Source organism: Bufo bufo, chromosome 6 (assembly GCF_905171765.1).
Source record: "Bufo bufo chromosome 6, aBufBuf1.1, whole genome shotgun sequence".
NCBI lineage: Eukaryota > Metazoa > Chordata > Amphibia > Anura > Bufonidae > Bufo > Bufo bufo.
In genome coordinates this window covers 35,057,389-35,079,045 of record NC_053394.1, presented here as the reverse complement: position 1 = coordinate 35,079,045, position 21,657 = coordinate 35,057,389, and the positions used below count along the sequence as shown (strand labels likewise).

General features: G+C 47.3%; 1 protein-coding gene across 3 annotated transcripts in view; it reads right to left on the bottom strand.

The window, feature by feature from the left end:
* R3HCC1L (R3H domain and coiled-coil containing 1 like) overlaps positions 1 to 21,392 on the bottom strand; it is a 46,944-nt gene extending 25,552 nt beyond the window's left edge. For 2 of the 3 annotated variants that reach the window (XM_040437095.1, XM_040437097.1), the window contains exon 1: positions 21,320 to 21,388. The gene's annotated coding sequence lies outside the window, so the exon portion shown is untranslated. Of the gene's footprint in view, positions 1 to 21,308 lie in introns of all 3 variants that reach the window. The other variant, XM_040437096.1, reaches the window with a different exon arrangement.
* Between the last annotated feature and the right edge of the window lie 265 nt (positions 21,393 to 21,657).

Genomic DNA, 21,657 nt, shown 5'->3' with positions numbered 1-21,657 from the left:
ACGTCACCGGATCTCCATAAAAAGCCTTTCTCCAGCGCAGGGCAAAGGAGAGCATTGGAGCATTTCATATTAGGGGGGCTGCCGGGGTGAAAATGTGGGTATGTCCGGATTCAGCTCTGAACCCGTACAACCCCTTTAAAGGGGTTGTTCACCTGCATGGTCTTCATGCAGACCCCCCCCCCTATGCCAGACCTGCTGACAGAAGCATACTTACCTGCTCCCTCGCTCTCCAGCCACGGGTCCTGTGGCTGCTACAGTTAATGAATGGCCACAGTGACTCGTGTGAAACCAGGTGTTGACACGGGGAGTTTAGTGGTCCTAGCGGTGAGGAGCAAGGCACGTTGCGTCCGCAGGTCCTGCCATGTAAGGAGGACTGCCGAAAAAAGCCCCCGGGGATAAACAACCCCTTTAAGTAAGGTAATTTTATTCTTTGGGTCAGAGGGGAGAGGCAGTGAAGCAGCTCAATTCAGAGAGCGCTTCACAGTGATGCTCCACCTCCTGATGCAGAACCTGGCAGAATAAAACTTCATATTCATGCTACTCCTGATAATAAAAGCTATACACCCTGCTCTCCCTAGCCAATACCTAGTTCTGGCAGCAATCTAGCATGGTCAATACTGACAGATTCCCTTCATGCTCAGAACAGGACAACACAAATCACAGTAATGACTAATACTGTCCGTCTTATTTTTTCCCCCTCCTTTACATACTATATAATATAGGTTATACACCCGAAGAAGTTGCCATAGGGATAAACTGGGCGAGTGGGGGGGGAAAAAAAAAAAAAAAAAAAAAAAAAGTGCCCGACTGGAGGCAAAGGTTAAGAAAAAAAAGGGAGTACGGCATTATGACGGCGCATGATTATTCTCAAATGAAATTAATTAATTTATAGGTCAGTCTGGGGTCAGAGGATCATTCGTGGCTTTATCAGCGGATATCAACAAATGAAGAAAAAAATAACTCACAGCAATCGTATTGTATTATGAGATGATCCTTGGTTTTCTTGTACAATGTGATACCCATGCTGTAGACACACTAGACTTAAAGGGATATTCCGGTTGTTAAATGTTATCTCCTATTTACAGGATAGGGAATAACTACCAGATCAGTGGGGGTCCTACCACTGAGACACCCACCATTCACGAGAACGGGGAAGCTGCACCCATCGGAGCCCCCCTCGGGGGCGGCAGGTAGAGCATGCGCACTGCATTCATCTCTACAGGAGCTCCACAGACAGCGGAGTACAGCACTTCACTATTAAAAGAGCTCCCCTAAAGATGAATGGAACAGCAGTGTGCATGCTCGACCTGCCGATCCGTTCATTTCGGAGAGCTCCGAGGGGTACAGCTTCCCAGTCCTCGTGAATGGCAGTGGTAGGACCCCCACTGATCTAATAGTTATTCCCTATCCTGTATACAGGGGAAAACCTTAACAACTGGAATAACCCTTTAAATAACAGAGTATTAAAGGGAATGTGTCATCAGAAAATGACCTATTGTTTAAATCAATTTATATTAAATATATTACTATATATCTACTGCAGTTTTTACTATGACCACAATACCAAATGTGCAGATACTCCCTGTTCTGAAGAACAGCGGTCATCTCATTATCATCACAGGCAGGATTACAATGACAGATAACACAGAAAACACCATTCACACTAGGTGATGTCACAGCCTATCTACCCCCCCTCCCTGCACAATAACATTTGCACAGGTCACAGAGCATGCCCACAATGCTCTCCCATAGGTGTCATTTCCAGTCTACGGGTTCCTATAGTCCGAAAAGTTATGATGGCACTTTCTCTTTAACCAAACAGGTAAAATTGCAAATAACATTTTCTATATTCGAGCAGTGAACCCCACAACCCCAGCTCCACGTGCACCGCCATTGCTTCTTCTAACCTTGGCTTTCTATCCGGTGTGACACGTACAAACAGAAGACCAAACATCTTGCTTTTAGCACAAGGAGGCAGCGACCGTCTGTCAGGGGAGCCGCTATCCTCTGATGTGCCGTACGTAGAGCGAGCAATAAAGCTGCATTCTGGAGAACATAAAACACCCTACTAAATAAAGTGGGCGCCACTACCTGCCCTGCGCTGTGGAAGAAAGGAGCAACCAAAGCACCGACAGAGGCTCAGAGCCTGCGGACAACAAGCGTAACGAGGCTAAATCAGAGGAGGAAACGTCATCATCCTCCTCCACTGCGGCCGATTCCAGAAACTTCTTCATACATTCCTTACCGATACTACTGGCAGGGCCGCTAAAAAGTATTCACGCCCTAAGGGCGTCTGTTTGTGTACTGTATAAAAATCGATTTCAAGGGCATCTATCAGCAGATCTGTACCTTGGCCTGTTACATGTGCTCTTGGCAGCTGAAGGCATCTGTGTCGGTCCCATGTTCATATGTGTCCGCATTGCTGAGAAAAATGATGTTTTAATATATGCAAATGAGCCTCTAGGAGCAACGGGGGCGTTGTCGTTACACCTAGAGGCTCTGCTCTCTCTGCAACTCTCCACTTTGACTAACAGGGTCAGACAGTATACAAGTGATCGCTTGTTGCCCTGACTTTTCGTATAGTTTTGTGCTGTGCCACGTGCTTCAGGTGTGATGATGTTTTCACTGCCTGGTCCTGTCAAATCAAAGTGCAGAGGACGCGGCAGTTGCAGAGAGAGCAGAGCCTCGTTGCTCCTAGAGGCTCATTTGCATATTGTGAGGCGGTGACAGGAGTCATCTATGAGGGGCGATATGTGTCACCCAGAATGTTGCAGGAAGCATTCTAAAGCGGGTTGCTTACCAGGAATGTGCCACCAAGGTGCCCGGCCTTGGTGGAGTAAAAGCCCTAGTCTAGGTGTCCACTAAGTTAGCTGGTGGACACAGAAAATAGATAGATAGTGTAGCTGGTTCAGCTAGTTCAGGGCAGGCTTTTACTGGGAACAGGCAATGTGTTGGGTGGGTGCCTGTTCCCCAGGTTCCAGTCCGGGACTTGAGGCATGTTCATGTCCAGGGAGCCTATTTAATCCTGCTGCTGGATCTTAGGTGTGTCAGTCTGGAGGAAATCGAGACAGTGTGAGGTAACACTGTCAGGGAGCATTCACACGACCGTGTGAAGCCCGTGCCCGTGGTGTGGACCGCGAATTGCTGTCCGCTAAGCACGGGCACCTGCCGTGTGGCAGCCGTATAGGGATCTATCTCTTTGCACTCCGTAGTGCTTCCGTAAGGTTCCGTTCCGCATCTCCGGATTTGCAGACCCATTGAAATAAATGGGTCCCCATCCGTGATGAGGAATGCACACGGAACGGTGCCCGTGTATTGAGGATCCGCAACTGCGGTCTGCAATACGGGCATGGGCTTCACACGTTCGTGTGAATGCTCCCTCAGTGTGCTACGACTGCTTGACCCGGATGTACTGGCTGTACTTTTGATGAAAAAGCCTAAATAAAGAGGTTTTGTTGAACGTTTTGGTGTCCCTGCCTCTGTACACTGGTCAAGTGAGTACGGTTCCCCACAATATATAATAAAACATCATTTTTCTCAGCAAGGCGGGCACATATGAGCATGGGACCAACACAGATGCCTTCAGCTGCCAAGTGCACATGTAACAGGTCAGCCAGTGTCATGGGGACAAAACTGCTGACAGATGCCATTAATTCTGAACCCTGAACGTGTGAACAGTGTCTTTTGCTCTGCATCTCTAAACAACGCAGTTGACAGCAGGAACGGGGCAGGCAGTGATGTCATCAGGGCGCTGTACCTAAAGCCGATTGTGCACTGGGGGGGGGGGGCAAATATTACATATATTTACACAGGTCATGCACAGGCGATTCCTCTCATGCATATAGCAAAACATGCAGCAAGACGGCTGCAATTGTACAATAAGGGTCAGCAATCCGGGCGATGTGGAACGGAGGCACAGATCGGAAGCACTACAGAGTGCTTCCGTGGGTTTAATGTGCGTGCCTCAAAACCGCAAAAAAAGGAGTGCATGCAGTATTTTTTTTGTGGTGCGGACCGTCTTGGCATGCAGGTTGAGCTGTTGCATTGCGTGTTTTGTTTTACAGGACCGTCGGATGTGGATCACGGACCCCATTCAAGTGAATGGGTCCGCGATCCGCATGAGGCTGCCCCACGGTCGGTGCCCGTGCATTGCGGACAGCACGGGCTCGGCGAGCACACGGTCGTGTGCAGGAGCCCTGATTGTAGCAATGAGGAGAATGAACATACAAAGCAGCCAAAACACTGCCACGACATGAACAGAAGATGCGTCAGCCCAGCAAGACGGGGGCCGCAAACCTTGGCTCTGTGCTGCTGTAAATGTTTCAGTGTTGCGAGTCGTGACTGCCCGAAGCAGCTGATCGCTGGGTTCCCAGGTGTCGGATCCCACCTAAGGATAGGTGATCAATATCTGTAGCCGGGAGAACCCCATTTAGCTTAATGACCATGAAGGTTCAAGAAACACTCTAGGAAACCGAATCGGATGCATTAGGCCCCTTCTTTTTTCTTTTCACTGATGTTGTTTGTAAACCTTCAGTTTTTTATCACGCGCGTGAAAAACGCATCAAAACGCATTACACTCGCGCGGAAAAAACTGAACGCAATCACAGACAAAACGGATTGAACTTGCTTGCAAAATGGTGCGAGTTTCACTGAACGCATCTGGACCTAATCCGTCACGCTCGTGCGAAAGGGGCCTTAAAGGGGTTATTTCATTAGAGACAACTCTTTTTAGACAGTAGCCCCTCAGGGCAACCAGTCCTGATTTAGTTGTAGTCTAAAGCCAAGTTCACACGTCAGTTACTTCTGTCAGTAAGGGCTCATACACACAAACGTGCCCGGACTGTGTCTCACAAACAGTTTGAATGGCTCCGCAATCTGCAATATAAGGAGCAGTGTAGAGTCAGGGAGCGAAATCCCACAAAAAACCTACGGAGCGCTTCCGTAGAATTTCGGTCCGTGTCTCCGCACCAGAAAACAAATAGAACATGTTCTATTTATTTGCGGTGGGGACCGAATCTTTCGGATCACTGACCCATTCCCGATGCCCGTGCACTGCGGACCTCAGCACGGGCATGAGCCCTTATTGTGAGTCAAAACCAGGTGCGAGATTTGGACCCCCCACTGATCTGATATTGATGACCCATCCTGAGATCATCAATACTGAATTTCCTAGGAAAATCCCTTTAACCCCTTAAGGACTCAGCCCTATTTCACCTTAAGGACTTGGCCATTTTTTGCAAATCTGACCAGTGTCACTTTAAGGCTACATTCACACGTCAGTATTTCTCTATATCCCGATTTTCGGTCCGTTTTTTGCGGATCCGTTGTTCCTGAAAATGTTTCCGTATCTCATCCGTTTTTTGCGGATCCGCAAAAAACGGAAACATGTATAAATTTCAATAAGCAAATAAAGTTGTTTGGATTTCTTTGAAAAAAAAAATATAAAAAATTAAAATGTAATTTCCAGGAACGGAATCCGCATAAAACGGATGACATACGTAATGACATCCGAATGTCTTCCGTTTTTTGCGGATCCATTGACTTTGTATTGTACCAGGATCCGAATTTTGCGGAAAAGAATAGGACATGTTTTATATTTAAACGGACATGCGGAACGGAACAACGGAAACGGACAGCACACATTGTGCTGTCCGATTTTTTCCAGGACCCATTGAAAACGAATGGGTCCAGATCTGGTCCAGATCTGTTCCGCAAAAAACGGAACAGATCAGGAAAGATAAAACGGACGTGTGCTGATAACTTTGATAACTTTAAAACGCTTTGACTTATCCAGGCCGATCTGAGACTGTTTTTTCGTCACATATTGTACTTCATGACACTGCTAAAATTGGGTCAAAAAAGGTAATTTTTTTGCATAAAAAAAATACCATATTTACCAAAAATTTTGAAAAATTAGCAAATTTCAAAGTTTCAGTTTCTCTACTTCTGTAATACATAGTAATACCCCCAAAAATTGTGATGACTTTACATTCCCCATATGTCTACTTCATGTTTGTAGCATTTTGGGAATGATATTTTATTTTTTGGGGATGTTACAAGGCTTAGAAGTTTAGAAGCAAATCTTGAAATTTTTCGAAATTTACAAAAACCCAATTTTAAGGGACCACTACAGGTCTAAAGTCACTTTGTGAGGCTTACATAATAGAAACCGCCCAAAAATGACCCCATTCTATAAACTACACCCCTCAAGGTATTTAAAACTGATTTTACAAACTTCGTTAACCCTTTAGGTGTTGCACAAGAGTTATTGGCAAATGGGGATGAAATTTGCGAATTTCATTTTTTTACCTAATTTTCCATTTTAACCCATTTTTTCCACTAACAAAGCAAGGGTTAACAGCCAAACAAGACTGTATCTTTATTGCCCTGACTCTGCCGTTTACAGAAACACCCCATATGTGGCCGTAAACTACTGTACGGGCACACAGTAGGGCGTAGAGGGAAAGGTGCGCCGTATGGTTTTTGGAAGCCAGATTTTGCTGGACTGGTTTTTTGACACCATGTCCCATTTGAAGCCCCCCTGATGCACCCCTAGAGTAGAAACTCCATAAAAGTGACCCCATCTAAGAAACTACACCCCTCAAGGTATTCAAAACTGATTTTACAAACTTTGTTAACCCTTTAGGTGTTGCAAAAGATTTAATGGAAAATAGAGATACAATTTCAAAATTTCACTTTTTTGGCAGATTTTCCATTTTAATATTTTTTTTCCAGTTACAAAGCAAGGGTTAAGAGCCAAACAAAATTCATTATTTATGGCCCTGATTCTGTAGTTTACATAAACACCCCATATGTGGTCGTAAACCGCTGTACGGGCACACAGTAGGGTGTAAAGGGAAAGGTGCGCCATACGGTTTTTGGAAGGCAGATTTTGCTGGACTGGTTTTTTTGACACCATGTCCCATTTGAAGCCCCCCTGATGCACCCCTAGAGTAGAAACTCCAAAAAAGTGACCCCATTTTAGAAATTACGGGATAGGGTGGCAGTTTTGTTGGTACTAGTTTAGGGTACATATGATTTTTGGTTGCTCTATATTACACTTTTTTGTGCGGCAAGGTAACAAGAAATAGATTTTTTGGCACGTTTTTTTTTTTGTTATTTACATCATTCATCTGACAGGTTAGATCATGTGGTAACTTTATAAAGCAGGTTGTCACGGACGTGGCGATACCTAATATGTATACAATTTTTTTTATTTATGTAAGTTTTACACAATGATTTCATTTTTAAAACAAAAAAAATGTTTTAGTGTCTCCATAGTTTTTTCAGTTTTTGGGCGATTATCTTAGGTAGGGTCTCATTTTTTGCGGGATGAGATGACGGTTTGATTGGCACTATTTTGGGGTGCATTTTGATCGCTTGCTATTACACTTTTTGTGACGTAAGATGACAAAAAATGGCTTTTTTTACACCGTTTTTATTTTAATTTTTTTACGGTGGTCACCTGAGGGGTTAGGTCATGTGATATTTTTATAGAGCCGGTCGATACGGACGCGTCGATACCTAATATGTATACTTTTTTTTTTATTTATTTAAGTTTTACACAATGATTTCATTTTTGAAACAAAAAAAAAATCATGTTTTAGTGTTTTCATAGTCTAAGAGCCATAGTTTTTTCAGTTTTTGGGCGATTATCTTGGGTAGGGTATGATTTTTGCGGGATGAGATGACGGTTTGATTGGTACTATTTTGGCGTACATGCGACTTTTTTGATCACTTTTATTACCTTTTTTGGGAAGTAAGGTGGGCAAAATTTCAATTTTCTCATAGTTTTTATTTTTTTATTTTTATGGCGTTCACCGTGCGGGGAAAGTAACATGACCGTTTTATAGATCAGGTCGTTACGGACGCGACGATACCTAATATGTGTAGTGTATTTTTTTAAAAAAAAATTTATTCAGTGATAAATGTGTTTTTTTTTATCTTAACTTTTTTCACTTTTTTTTTTACATTTTTTTGACCCAGACCCACTTGGTTCTTGAAGATCCAGTGGGTCTGATGTCTGTATAATACAGTACACTATATAGGGTGCTGTACTGTATTTTACTTACACTTTGTCTGAACAGATCTATGCCTTTAGCATAGATCTGTTCAGCACCATGGACAGCAGGATGCCTGAGAAGGCGTCCTGTTGCCATGGGAACCTTCCCCGTCTGCTTAGTTGTAGCCACAACTGCGCAGATGGGGAAGGGTAAGGACGGGGCTGTCTGGGGGCTCTCTCCCTCTCCCATCGGGGGGCTGCAAAGGCACAGCAGCTCCCTGAGCTGTTAACTTTTTCCATACAGCGGTCCGTACGGACCGCTGTATGGAAAGGGTTAAACGGCTGACATCGCATCACCGATGTCAGCCGTTTATACCAGGGTGTCAGCAATGTGCTGGCACCCTGGTATACCCACTAGACGCCAACGATTATGCAAGGGGAGGCGGGCGGAGGTTTGCGATCCCGCCTGCCGCACCGCCCGCCTCCCGCACCGCCTGCGACACCCCCCTGCACCAACCGCCCACATAATATCATTCAGGGGTGCAGGGGGGGGTTAATAAAACTTTATTTCGGGCATTTTAAAGTTTGATCCCCGCGGTCAGAGACCCCGGGGATCAGAATAGTCTAAAAGCGCAGCAAACCGCAGGTCTAAATTGACCTGCGGCTTGCTGCGATCGCCGATACCCAACCCACCCACCCCCCCCCCCGACGTTGTGACATGATGCCGGCTGAATGATTTCAGCCGGCATCCTGTTCGGATTAACCCCCGGGGCGCCGCAATCTTATTTTACCGGTACGTCATGGGTCCTTAAGGATTCGGGAAACATGCCATACCGGTACGTCCTAAGTCCTTAAGGGGTTAAACTAAAAGCAGTTCTGCAGTGTACAGACCCAACAAACAGCTCCTTATATCTCAGCTGCCTGTCATAACACAGCATTTAGTGTTGCGATTTGGTAAATATTTGACATTCGTGGAAATGTCCTTTACAGTGTAACAAAGCCTGTGATACAATTATATCTATTATATACCAGGGCACTGCAGATGTTTATTTCTGGAAAACACAGCAGAGCATCCCAGTAATTACTCCATCCCAGGACTGGGAACACAGCAGCAAGTCCAATCCGCAGCAAATAATCTATGCGTGATGGATTTTACCTGTGTAATTAGCAGAGTCATAATGAGACTACACAAGTCGGCTCAGACATCGATCTCCCACTCCGGGGCCCTGAGAATCCCACAGACATCATCAGCAGCCGTCCTAGCTGTCACATACTAATTCATCAGACCCGTCATAAGCGGAGAAGACACGCAGAATTACAAAGACCTCCAAGCGAATGTACAAATGTTATGCTACTATTTAAAAAAAAAAAGCTAAAAGAGAATTTTTCAATAAAAATAAAAAATCTGAAATCCTTAAAAGGGTTTTCCGAGATATTTTTACTGATGACCTATCCCCTGGATGGGTCATCGGTATCTGATCGGTGGGGGTCCAACAACCGGGACCCCCCTGCCGTTCAGCTGTTGGAGAAGACACCGGCGCTGCGCCTTCTTGCAGCTTTTCCTAGGCCATGTGACGTCACGTTCATTGGTCACATGGCCTAGGCGCAGCTCAGCCCCATAGAAGTGAATGGGGCTGAGCAGCGATATCACGCACAGCCGCTATACGTTGTACGGCCCCGATTGGTGAGCTGACAGAAGGCCGCGTCGCTCACAGGAGCGCTGGTGCCTTCTCAAACAGCTCATACAAATGGGGTCCCGGGTGTTGGAAAAATAAAAATAAAAATCTCGGACAACCCCTTTAACCCTCTCATTCCTGGTGTATTCTACAGGCAATTATGTTTTTGCAGGATTCAATAAGATTTTTTAATTAGAAAAAATGGTCAGAATCTTTTTTTTTTCTCATGTTCCATTTTAACCCCTTCATGCACCCAGATAACAGTAGTTGAGGCACCTACTGGGTCTGAATAAACGCGCATAGTGCCCATGTGGTCAGTGAAAGAAGGCAGCTGTAAGGCCCCTTTCACACGGGCGAGTATTCCGCGCGGATGCGATGCGGGAGGTGAACGCATTGCACCCGCACTGAATACCGACCCATTCATTTCTATGGGGCTGTGCACACGAGCGGTGATTTTCACGCATCACTTTTGCGTTGCGTGAAAATCGCAGCATGCTCCTCTTTGTGCGTTTTTCACGTAACACAGGCCCCATAGAAATGAATGGGGTTGCGTGAAAATCGCAAGCATCCGCAAGCAAGTGCGGATGCGGTGCGATTTTCACGCATGGTTGCTAGGAGACGATCGGGATGGAGACCCGATCATTATTATTTTCCCTTATAACATGGTTATAAGGGAAAATAATAGCATTCTGAATACAGAATGCGTAGTAAAACAGCGCTAGAGGGGTTAAAAAAAAACAAAAAAAAAAAAAAAAAACTTTAAACTCACCTTAATCCACTTGCTCGCGTAGCCCGGCATCTCCGTCTGTCTCTTTTACTGTATAGGACCTGTGGTGAGCATTAACTATAGTTCAAGGACCTGGGATGACGTCACTCTGGTCATCACATGGTACGTCACATGATCTTTTACCATGGTGAACACCGATCCCAAGCCCGAACTTCTGTGAAGAAGTTCGGGTTTGGGTACCAAACACGCGCGATTTTTCTCACGCGAATGCAAAACGCATTACAATGTTTTGCACTCGCGCGGAAAAATCGCGGGTGTTCCCGCAACGCACCCGCACATTTTCCCGCAAAGCCCGTATGAAAGAGGCCTTATAGAGAAAGCTCTGATCCTATCAGTTAACCCTTTCAGTGCTGCAATCAAGCTAGTCTGGGGCATCGTACAAGAGGAGTGGTGGCTCCCCCTTCTACCTATGATTCCCAGGGATGCCGTCACTAGAACCAGATAAAAAGTTCCCAGGGCCGTCTCTTGCAGAAGAACCAACTCTAGTGCACGCAACCCCAGGGCATATGTAGTGTTAGGGCATATGGACATCATACCTTCCACTTGGGACGTGCACAAACGTCTCCCCTTTCTGGAGGACTTGAGCCGTCTTTGCATTGCAAGGCAGTCATATAATTCCCCTGCTGCAGGCATAATGTTTCGCCTGCTGTGGCTTCCCCCAGGAAAATCAGCTGCTTACTGAGGGTTCCTGACACAGGTCCCGGGGTGATCGGCTGCAGCTTTAGGATTAGGCCTCATGCACACGACCATGGTGTGTTTTGCGGTCCGCAAAATATGGATGGCGCCCGTGCGCGTTCCGCAATTTGCGCAATGGCATGGACAGCCTTTAATATAAATGCCTATTCTTGTCCGCAAAGCGCGGACAAGAATAGGACATGTTATATTTTTTTTTAGCGGGGCCAAGGAACGGAGCAACGGATGCGGACAGCACACGGAGTGCGGCCCCATTGAAATTAACGGGTCCGCATCCGGCGGCTCGGATGTGGACCAAAACAACGGCCGTGTGCATGAGGCCTTAGGAACATGGTTTTCTCTGATAAGACAACCTCTTGGAAGGACAAAACAGTCTGTGAAGGGTTAATATACATAAAATGAAGCTTTATTAAAGGGGTTTTCCAGGAGTTCGATATTGTTTGCCTATCCTCAGGAAAGGTCACAAATATCAGATTTGTGAAGGTCCGACTCCCAGCAAGTCTGGCGTACAAGGTTCGGGTTATCCAAGAATTCCATTATGGATTCAGTTACCACGGACCATAACGGCATGCACTACGGAAGCCTTTAAGAGGCATTCCGTCATAATAGAAGTCTATGCTTGCCATGTGCATTTAAGTGAATGGGCCTGGGCTGTAATACTAAGCACAGCCAACATACAATGCACAGCGCTGTGGATAGGTCAGCTGTATGCCACTCCCAGAAAATCCCTTTAAAGGATAACTGTCATATTTTCATCAAAAAAATTTTTTTTAGCATATGTTACTGCTGCAGCAGCATTATGCATAAAGCAATCTTTACTTTCTTCACTTACCATTGTTTTACTTGAGTTTTCCCCTTAGTTACTGCTGTTTTGAATCCTACATTATGAGGATCTTCTCAAGATGGCTCCTCTGCCACTTCTCTGAGGCCAAAACTGCATTCCCTCAGGTCACATACACACTTCCTGCCAGCCAATCAGATTGGATTACTGAGAGACACGCCTCCTCACTCTGAAGCCTAATGCAGGCCTGCAGTGTGAAGGACCGCCCCTCTGTCTTCCTAGCCGGAGACAGACAAGCCATAGCAACGGGCTTTTAAGGGAGCAGTGGAAAGGGACAGAGGACATTAATGAAAGCTGTTATTATAGGTAATTACAGATCTTTTGGCAATCATTGACAGACTAACTCAGGCATACATGCCTAGCTCTAATAAACTAGCAAATAAAATAAAAAATTAAAAGAATGACAGTTATCCTTCAAAAGGGAAAATTTTTGTGATTGCAGTCTACTCATTTTGGGCTAAAAATCTTTTTTTCACTTGGTCTATATTAAAAATGCTGAGCCGTTCCAACACAAAAGGTTAACTGTTTGTCCAGCTGTGTGAATTGCACTTTTTACTTTCACTTTGTGCCGGTCATCTAATAACCCTTATCTCTAAATTATTAAAAGGTCATAAACACTTTATTGAAGGAAACAAATCAAACACTGTTAAACGAAAACCTATAAAACTACAGCACAATTTTTTTTTTGTTTGTTTTTTCTCCAACTCCACCCAATTTGGAATTTTTTCCCACTTTTCCCACTACATCGCATGCAATATTAAAGGGGTTGTCCAGGATCAAACTTAATTTTTTTTAAAACATCTTACTCACCATTAGTAGCTGAGTCTATGTCAACAAGATGGTTTTAGGTAGCTTTTACACTGGAGCATGGCTCCTACAGTCCCCAACAGATTGTTTACATATCTGTTTATCTATGCGATCACTTCCTGCCGCACTGCGGGTCCCAGTGCAGGGCGGCATCTCCTGGTTTCTACTGTATAACATCGCGTCCCTGCACCTGCCCCCCTCATACATATTCATGCCTCCTGCACATCATGCACTAATCCATCGATCTGCCCCCCCTCATACACATTCATCCTCCTGCCTCCATTATTCATTATAAAGCTCCATGCCCGGTGACGTCACTGGACTGGAGGGGCGGGGCTTAGCGCAATGTTGGCCGGCTTACCGCCCCTCCATCCTCTCTGCATAATTATCTAGGCTGCCAGTGACATCACCGGACTCCCTGAGCAGCAGAAAAGGAGGCTTTGCTCGCCTGCCAGGGACCTGGTACGTCACGGAAGACAAGAAAACACTCACTTCCGGCTAAGAATTTACTGGATGAAAACGAGGCTTGAGAAATATGTTCAAAAAGGTAGTACATGCATGTTTGTAATGTGTATGTCAGTAGATTACTATTAGACCAATGTCCCCAATCCCGAGCAACCCCTTTAAATATTACAGGCTATAGCCACTAGAGAGGGGTCGTTGATCCAGGGAGTTATTCTGATTGCCTGATTGGAGTCGGGAAGGAATTTTTTCCCCTAAAGTGAGGAAAATTGGCTTCTACCTCACAGGGTTTTTTTTTTTGCCTTCCTCTGGATCAACTTGCAGGATAACAGGCCGAACTGGATGGACAAATGTCTTTTTTTTCGGCCTTATGTACTATGTTACTATGTTACTATGGTGCCATTAGAAAGTACAACTTGTCCCACAGTTCCTACTGTGTTGGAATTTCCATCATGAAAATGGAGAAGCAGATGATAGAACGATATACACTCACCTAAAGAATTATTAGGAACACCTGTTCTATTTCTTATTAATGCAATTATCTAGTCAACCAATCACATGGCAGTTGCTTCAGTGCATTTAGGGGGGTGGTCCTGGTCAAGACAATCTCCTGAACTCCAAACTGAATGTCAGAATGGGAAAGAAAGGTGATTTAAGCAATTTTGAGCGTGGCATGGTTGTTGGTGCCAGACGGGCCGGTCTGAGTATTTCACAATCTGCTCAGTTACTGGGATTTTCACGCACAACCATTTCTAGGGTTTACAAAGAATGGTGTGAAAAGGGAAAAACCTCCAGTATGCGGCAGTCCTGTGGGAAAAAATGCCTTGTGGATGCTAGAGGTCAGAGGAGAATGGGCCGACTGATTCAAGCTGATAGAAGAGCAACGTTGACTGAAATAACCACTCGTTACAACCGAGGTATGCAGCAAAGCATTTGTGAAGCCACAACACGCACAACCTTGAGGCGGATGGGCTACAACAGCAGAAGACCCCACCGGGTACCACTCATCTCCACTACAAATAGGAAAAAGAGGCTACAATTTGCACGAGCTCACCAAAATTGGACTGTTGAAGACTGGAAAAATGTTGCCTGGCCTGATGAGTCTCGATTTCTGTTGAGACATTCAAATGGTAGAGTCCGAATTTGGCGTAAACAGAATGAGAACATGTATCCATCCTCTGATGGCTACTTCCAGCAGGATAATGCACCATGTCACAAAGCTTGAATCATTTCAAATTGGTTTCTTGAACATGACAATGAGTTCACTGTACTAAAATGGCCCCCACAGTCACCAGATCTCAACCCAATAGAGCATCTTTGGGATGTGGTGGAACGGGAGCTTCGTGCCCTGGATGTGCATCCCTCAAATCTCCATCAACTGCAAGATGCTATCCTATCAATATGGGCCAACATTTCTAGAGAATGCTATCAGCACCTTGTGGAATCAATGCCACATAGAATTAAGGCAGTTCTGAAGGCAAAAGGGGGTCCAACACCGTATTAGTATGGTGTTCCTAATAATTCTTTAGGAGAGTGTATAGTTCTGTGGGTAAAGAGTCAGTATAACTTGTATTTTATTCATTTGAATTAGGGGTGGGCGGTATAGGCGATATAGGCGATATGCGATATAAATTTGGGCCACGATATGGATTTTCGCCATATCGCCGGACCGCGATATGATTGCGCTCTCTGCGCGCACCATTTACTCCTGAGCCCGCCGGCCGGCACAGTGGAGGGAGAAGGAGGGAGTCCCTCCCTCCCCACTGTGCGCGGCTGCCGCTGAACACCGATGAGGAGAGGACAGAGTAGGAGGAGGAGGGGAGGGACTGTGGCCGGCCATATCCCACAGGGTCCCCCTCATTCATTGATGGCAGTGGGCAGTTCGGATCGGAGTCCCAGCAGTGTAATGCTGGGGCTCCGATCGGTTACCATAGCAGCCAGGACGCTACTGAAGTCCTGGCTGCAATGGTATGTTAGTGAGCAGCATTATACTCACGTGCGCCGTGGCCGCCGGGCGCTCCTTCTCATAGGTCTGTGCGGCGCATTGCTAATGCTATAAGCATTAGCAATGCGCCGCACAGACAGAAGAAGGAGCGCCCGGCGGCCACGGGGCACGTGAATATAATGCTGCTCACTAACATACCATCGCAGCCAGGACTTAAGTAGCGTCCTGGCTGCTATGGTAACCGATCGGAGCCCCAGCATTACACTGCTGGGACTCCGATCCGAACTGCCCACTGCCATCAATGAACTAGGGGGGGGAGGAGGGGGACCCTGTGGCCACTGCCACCAATGATTAATACTGGGGAGGGAGTGAGATAAGAGGCTGGGGGGGGGGGGAGCATATAAGAGGCTGGGGGGGAGGGAGCAGATAAGAGGCTGGGGGGGAGGGAGCAGATAAGAGGCTGGGGGGGGGGAGAGCAGATAAGAGGCTGGGGGGGGGGGGGAGAGCAGATAAGAGGCTGGGGGGGGGGGGAGAGCAGATAAGAGGCTGGGGGGGGGGGAGAGCAGATAAGAGGCTGGGGGGGGGGAGAGCAGATAAGAGGCTGGGGGGGGGAGAGCAGATAAGAGGCTGGGGGGGGGGAGAGCAGATAAGAGGCTGGGGGGGGGGGAGAGCAGATAAGAGGCTGGGGGGGGGGAGCAGATAAGAGGCTGGGGGGGGGGAGCAGATAAGAGGCTGGGGGGGGGGAGCAGATAAGAGGCTGGGGGGGGGGAGCAGATAAGAGGCTGGGGGGGGGGGAGCAGATCAGAGGCTGGGGGGGAGCAGATCAGAGGCTGGGGGGGAGCAGATCAGAGGCTGGGGGGGAGCAGATCAGAGGCTGGGGGGGAGCAGATCAGAGGCTGGGGGGGGAGCAGATCAGAGGCTGGGGGGGGGGGGCACATGAGAGGCTGGGGGGGGGCACATGAGAGGCTGGGGGGGGGCACATGAGAGGCTGGCTGCCATGGTCAGCTCCCTGCTGTTGTGTGCACAAAGCACAGGGCAGCAGGGAGAGTGTAAAGTCCTATTCACCCTAATAGAGCTCTATTAGGGTGAATATGACAAGGGTTCTAGCCCTTAAGGAGGCTAATAGTTATTAAATAAAAAGTAAAAAAAAAAAAAGTTTAAACACCCCCCCAATATAGAAAACAATATATCGCAATATATATCGCATATCGCACATGCTTAAAATTATATCGCAATATAAATTTTAGGCCATATCGCCCACCCCTAATTTGAATCCATGCTTAGGAGTCCAGTGGGCGGTCCTATCAGAGACTGACCGTTTTCTCTGTATACACAATCCTGTTTGAAGGTCGTGCACTTTTGACAGCAAGCACAGGTCTTGAAAACAGTGAGGAATTGAATCATTGAATTAGAAATTTGGCTGAATTCTCCAATATGCAAACCCCCTTTCATTTTTTATAGATTCGCACAATGACTGTCACATATTTAAAAGGATAAAAGCAATAATTCAGGATGGAAGCAGATGCAATTACTATAATCACAGCTCCACCGCCCAACAATTATATTTTATAATAGCTACTTACAGGGGTTTTCCCACAAATAACATTCCCTGTTCCCTAGTCTGACTGACGAGACTCTAACCACGAGAACAGGGCCCTGCATTTCTGTGCTGAATGCAGAGGCAGTGCAGAGTGCGCTCCGGCGCTCCTAGATCTTTAAGGGACTGCCGGGATAGACAAACACTGTATTTGGCTGCCCCGTTGACTTAGAGGGAATGTGTCATCAGAAAACGACCTATTGTTTAAATCCTGTTTTTATGTTTAACATATTTTTAAAGAATTATAGGTGATGTTATTTTTAATTTTCCATGTCACTATCTATATTTAAACAAAAACCATAAATTCCTGCAGTTTTTGCATCGGCCACTAAGCCTAACCATAGGCACCACTTCTTGCCCTTAGGGGCAAGAACCCGGGATCTTTTAATCCCTTGTCCTATTCACCCTGATAGAGCTCCATCAGGGTGACTAGGACCTCACACTCTCCCTGCTGCCCTGGGCACAGTACACACAGCAGCAGGGAGGTTACCATGGCAGCCAGGGCTTCAGTAGCGTCCTGGCTGCCATGGTAACCGATCGGAGCCCCCAGGATTACACTGCTGGGGCTCCGATCAGAAGCTGCCACTGCACCACCAATGAGAGGAGGGGAGGGGACCCTGTGGCCGATGCCACCAATGATTTTAATACTTGGGGGTGGGGGGAAGGGGCGCACTTAGCCACCAATGATTTTAATACTGGGGAGGGGAAGGGGGGGGGGGGGGGAGGGCGCACTGCGCCACCAATGATAATTAACATTTAATACAGGAGGCGGGTGCGGCACCTAAGGAGTTAACTGCCGCTGATTGCAGCTCCCCGCCAGCACCCGCCTCCTGGATTTGTATTAAACGTTTACCTTCATTGGTGGCGCAGTGCACCCGCCCCTCTCTCCACACCGGTGGCAGCAGCGGCACAGGGGGAGGGAGACACTGCTTCCTTCTCCCCTGTGCTGCTGAGGAGAACATGGAGCGCGCTGAGAGCAGTGCGCTCCATGTTCTCTGATACTAGACTGCGCAATAGCGAAGCCTAGTATCGAAAAAAAAAGGCAAATCCTGGTATCGAGGTCGATACCAGACAAAAGTATCGATTGGGTATCGACAATTCGATCGATACCCGAAACAACCCTAATCCATGGCTTACCTACAGGAAAAACCAATGTCTGATAGCTGCAGGTCCAACACCTATGCAGTGATTTGCGGATCCCTGACCCACCTGGTGAGGTAGCCAGCGCTTCCAGATAAGCCAAGGCCTAATTCACATGACAGTGAATCAAGGATGTGTGCTGTCCGTGTTCTCCAGCACACATACCCATTGATTTTAAAGGGGTTATTCAACCCCTATAATGACACAGAAGTTGTACTTGCCCGGCACCCGTGTCGCTCCTGACCCCCACACAGCCGCCACTACATCTCCCCGTCGCGCAGATCAAAACATCCAGCGGCTGTGCAGGGATCAGGAGTGACTCTGGTGCCGGCGTGCGGGGTTAGTATACCCTATATGAGGGGCCCAGGCATTGGGGGAGGGGGTCATTATAGGGGTAACCTCTTCACTGTGTTTGTTCACACCAGTGGTTTCAGTGGAAAAACCACGGCAACATGCAGTCTGCTATCCGGACCAAACACGCCCTTTGAAGTCTATGGGTCCTTGGAAACCAGTGACAGTGGTTTTCACGGACCATTGGTAGGAGATGCTCTACACGGATGACACAGAGGGGGCAACAGGAAGACACATGGACCAACCACTGACCATCATTTCACATATACACAGCGCCACCCACAGAGGAAATGAAGCATTGCACAGTTCCCATTCAAACCAGATGCCGGATAACTTTAGCACAGGAGTGGAACTAGCCCAATAGAGGAGTGCACCAAATTAGGGGGGGGGGGGGGGGGAAATCCCTAAACTTCAAGGAAAGGTAGCATTGTTCATTTCCATCTGAATTTGTCCCTCATTGACTGCAATGATACAAATGACACCGTTCGTGACAGAACTCATGAAGTCTGGTCTATATGGATGCATCAGCTGGCGTCACAGGAGAAGCGCGGTGCAGGAGGTGTAGAGACTGATAGGGGAGTCAATCAAGCCCTGCACCCAGAATTCTTGTTTTAAATAGTTGCAAAATAGGGCTTTGTGACTTTTTTTGGGCATATTTGAGAAATAATTTCACAATATTTTGAATTTTTTCAGCCATCATTCCAGTTTTGATAAGTGCAATGGTTTAAGCCAGATTTATCAACTGCGACTTTAAAAAAAAAGTTTGATAAAGTGGCGAACAGGACGCAAAACCCCCTAAAAATAATATAAAATATATATATATTGTGCGAGCAAAGCATGTGCCAAACGTTGCAATTTTTCCACACCAGTTTTCTGGTATACAGGGCTTGATAAAGGTCCCCCTAGAACAGGGGACTCCAACTGTGGGGAGACTACGACTCCCAGCATGTACACTTATTTGGCTGCCCTCAGATCTCCCACAGAAGTAAATGGAGCATGCTGGGAGATGTAGTTTCACAACAGCTGGAGAGACGAAGGTTGCCGACCCCAAATTTATCAAGCGCTGTGAGACACTTGCTAATTTTGGCGTAAATTATGGCAAAACTTTGAAAATTAGTTTCATGATAAATCTTCCCCATACAAGTCAAAGGAGAGAGAGTCCAAACAGCGGGGGCAGCACGCAACTAAACGCTTCTGCCCCTTTGTTTTACCGCCGGACCGCTGCTCCGTCTCCATTGACTATAATGGGGACGGGGCGGAGCTCCGGCGCAGAACAGCAGTTTGCGGTGAGAGGCCGCCGGACTAAAAAGTCGGACATGCAGGACTTTTAGTCCGGCGGCCTTTCACTGTGCACTGCCGTGCTGCGCCGGAGCTCCGTCCCCGTTATAGTCAATGGGGACGGAGCGGCGGTCCGGCGGCACGGCAAAATAGCGGAAGGACGGATGCGACAGGGTGGACAGCCTGTCGGATCCGTCCTGCCGCAAGTGTGAAAGTAGCCCTAGCAATAAGTGGGGTCTCAGCACCCAGACTCCAACCAAGCAAACCTTATAACTTGTCTGATGTTCAGGTGCCGGCGTGAGCATCTAGAGCGGTCGCCCCCAACACTGAGACCCCCTTTGTTTCACCCCGAGGAGCAGCCATCTGCACACTACACCTACAATTTCATCAATGCAGTGGCCCCCGATGAGAACACGTTATGGTGGGGCCCCAGGACAGAAGTCATCCACACCAGACATCTAACATTACAAACCAGTCATACCCAAGACTGGGGGATCCTCTGCATAACAAGTGCTGAGACTTGTAGTTCCTCAACACATAGAGCGGGTGCCAACTGACAGTTGAGATTCCAACAGACATGTAGTAGGGCTGGATGGTACTTGTAGTCCATCACCAGATACACATATAACTGTTGCTCTTCCTACCAACTGTCACTAAGGGGCTGCTGCAGAGTCTGGTGTTAAGAGCTGCTGGGACTTGTAGTGCCTGTGTGTGGTGTAAGAGCTGCTGGGACTTGTAGTGCCTGTGTGTGGTGTAAGAGCTGCTGGGACTTGTAGTGCCTGTGTGTGGTGTAAGAGCTGCTGGGACTTGTAGTGCCTGTGTGTGGTGTAAGAGCTGCTGGGACTTGTAGTGCCTGTGTGTGGTGTAAGAGCTGCTGGGATTTGTAGTGCCTATGTGTGGTGTAAGAGCTGCTGGGACTTGTAGTGCCTGTGTGTGGTGTAAGAGCTGCTGGGACTTGTAGTGCCTGTGTGTGGTGTAAGAGCTGCTGGGACTTGTAGTGCCTGTGTGTGGTGTAAGAGCTGCTGGGATTTGTAGTGCCTATGTGTGGTGTAAGAGCTGCTGGGACTTGTAGTGCCTGTGTGTGGTGTAAGAGCTGCTGGGACTTGTAGTGCCTGTGTGTGGTGTAAGAGCTGCTGGGACTTGTAGTGCCTGTGTGTGGTGTAAGAGCTGCTGGGATTTGTAGTGCCTGTGTGTGGTGTAAGAGCTGCTGGGACTTGTAGTGCCTGTGTGTGGTGTAAGAGCTGCTGGGACTTGTAGTGCCTGTGTGTGGTGTAAGAGCTGCTGGGATTTGTAGTGCCTGTGTGTGGTGTAAGAGCTGCTGGGACTTGTAGTGCCTATGTGTGGTGTAAGAGCTGCTGGGACTTGTAGTGCCTATGTGTGGTGTAAGAGCTGCTGGGACTTGTAGTGCCTATGTGTGGTGTAAGAGCTGCTGGGACTTGTAGTGCCTATGTGTGGTGATCTGCTGGGACTTGTAGTGCCTGTGTGTGGTGTAAGAGCTGCTGGGACTTGTAGTTCCACATCTTATACAACCTACAATTAATAATACGTCTAAGAACACTACAAGTTGCTCAGTTGCAGTATAAACAGCTGAATATCATTTCTAGCCGGGCTCAGCTGCTGAGACTTGTAGTTCCACAACAGCAAACCAATAAATTCTTCCCAGCACAGTCCAGTAAAACTCGTCCCAGTATATGCCAGTATACCCCAGTAAGAAAACAGGAGGGCAGACCGTGTACTCACATCGCTGGCATCTTCCTCCTCCTCTCCCACTCTGCAGCTGCTACATCGTATTCAACTGCTTCTGGTCACGTGACACGCTGCTGTCCTACAGCTACGGCGCGGCCGCCGGGACAAACTTCCTCACAGAGTCCTGTTCGACATTTTACTTCCGAGTGATGTTTATCGCTCCGAAACGTTTATATCGCGGACAGGCGGGATTTTCTGATCTTAGTGAATCCGGATACAGCCTGTGGTTAATAATACGGCTCAATGTTTTCACGGATAAGAAAGTTTAGCCAGAGTGCCCCCATGAATGGTGCCAACCAGACTGTCCTCAGGAATAGCATTAGTCAGAGTGC